The sequence below is a fragment of the Photinus pyralis genome, unplaced genomic scaffold (assembly GCF_008802855.1).
Source record: "Photinus pyralis isolate 1611_PpyrPB1 unplaced genomic scaffold, Ppyr1.3 Ppyr1.4_LG1, whole genome shotgun sequence".
Classification (NCBI taxonomy): domain Eukaryota; kingdom Metazoa; phylum Arthropoda; class Insecta; order Coleoptera; family Lampyridae; genus Photinus; species Photinus pyralis.
The window spans coordinates 45952933-45955362 of record NW_022170249.1 but is presented as its reverse complement, the minus strand read 5'-3'; positions in this window follow the sequence as shown (position 1 = coordinate 45955362).

Below are 2430 nucleotides of genomic sequence, written 5' to 3'. Positions count from 1 at the left end.
CATACTACGTGCGTTTTGCGGTCGCCGCATATAAGCATTTAATTATACATGGCGCGGTTTTTTATTTTCCAGCATGCGGTTTTCAGCATAGTATGTCATAGCACTTACAAATGGGAAATGAATGCAAGTGGAAATGCGCTGTATGTAAATCGTTTACGATTACTTTTTACCTTGTTAAGTTTCAGTAGATCACTATTTATCCAAGGACACGTACTCTTTTTATTCGGCAAACATTTTGTTAAAGGAAAGCATTCGTTGAAGGTATACTTAAATTTCTTAAAAAATATATTAAATGCATCATACGAAGTAGATTGCGCATAAACTTCATTCCACTCTTCAGATAGCAATGAATTACAAAAACGATTATAATTAACGTTGGAAAACTTCCTTCGTCTAAATGTATTATCTAATTTGGCAACATTTCGAGTACTAGAAACTTTAAGTAGCTGAGCATTATGATCTGATAGGTCTAGGTTAATATTAAGGACAGTGGACGAAGATAGATTTTTAGTAATAAAAAAATTGTCAATGCATGTTGCAGATGTCTTAAAAACACGAGTAGGTTCTTTTAGAGTTGGTAACAGAGCAAAGGCAGCAGTAATGTCTAAAAACGAGCTTGAATATATATTGTTTGTGTCTAAGAGATTAATATTAAAATCGCCTTATTATTATTATTATTATTATTTGGGGTCGAGACTTCACTTAAGAGTTGTTCAAGCAGATTTAAAAATACGTTAACGTCTCCACTCGGTGGCCTATAAATCGCAATCCTATTATCTCAATGCCACAAAATTCTAAGATACCTTCACAAGGTAGGGTGGGGGTTGTTAAAGTTTTTGTTAAGAGACCACATGATTTATTTTTCAATTTTTCATTGTTATACATATGTATTGTGTTATCTTCTACTGACCTGTGAAAATACGTAGCTACGTATTGTAACGAAAACGCTCCAGACATGACGTCACCTTTGGCGCTCTAGAATTTTCTACGCGCGCGATAGTGCGATTTGTGTAGGAATATTCGAGACTGTACGCGAATGTTCCTGGACTTACATTGCTTGCGTGTATGGTTGCGGACCGAACATCGCGGCAGTTTACTATCGAACGAGATCGAGTACGTATGAAACATTAGAGCGCGGAAATATAAATTGCGAAGTGTGTGATATAAATAATCGATATAAATTGTACGGTTTTTTTGTAGTGTTTAGTTTTGTTTAATAAATATTGATATAAATCGAACCCGAATTTATAAATCACGTTACAGTATATATCACCAATAAATATTATTATGGTCGGTGTTTCTTGTGAGAACTCAGGTCTAGCCTGGTTAACTAATCGCACGGATTAAAATCAAGTAACGATTAGTGTCTGTGTCTGTGTCTGGTGAAGTTATGTAGGGTTCTAAAGAAAAATAAAAAATAAAATAAATATTCACACACTCACATTGGAAATCTAGAGATAGTATGTAATTCATACTTACCAACATAGCTATTAATGGCCCCAATAGTCAACGCTATCAGGAAATTATTATAAATTATTATTATTATTATTATTATTATTATCGGTGTTTCTTGTGAGAACTCAGGTCTAGCCTGGTTAACTAATCGCACGGATTAAAATCAAGTAACGACAAGTAACGATTAGTGTCTGTGTCTGGTGAAGGGAATAAAATAAATATTCACACACTCACATTGGAAATCTAGGGATAGTATGTAATTCATACTTACCAACATAGCTATTAATGGCCCCAATAGTCAACGCTATCAGGAAAGAAGAAAACAAAACAAAAATATTATAATAATTCCTGTAATTTTATTAAATAGAGTTTATTGTGTAAGTGTTTCTTTGGCTTTGCGTTTGGGTTGAATACGAGTGGGTTGTGATAACGTGGTGTGTTTCTGTGAAGAAGGAGTTTTTTTTTTATTTGTATTTATGGTGTTTCTTTGTTCCTGAGGTCGTATTTGTGAGGTTGCTTGGGTTTTTGGTGGAGATATTGCAGTATTTTGTGAGCCTGTGGTGCTGTTAAGGTTTTTGCGCTTCGGTTGTATACGAGTGGGTTGTTTCTGAGAAGAAGGAGTATTGTGTTTTTTAACTGTGCTAGGGCGTGTAACTTTATTGGATGGACCTGTCTTTGTAGTACATGTTGCGTTACTTGTGTTTATGATGTTTCTTTGTTCTTGAGGTTGTATTTGTGAAGTTGCTTGGGTTTTTGGTGGAGATATTTTAGTATGTTGTGAGCCTGTAGTTCTGTATAGGTTTTTGCGTTTGGGTTGAATACGAGTGGGTTGTGATAACGTGGTGTGTGTGGTGTGGTTATTATTATTATTGTCGGTGTTTCTTGTGAGAACTCAGGTCTAGCCTGGTTAACTAATCGCACGGATTAAAATCAAGTAACGATTAGTGTCTGTGTCTGTGTCTGGTGAAGTTATGT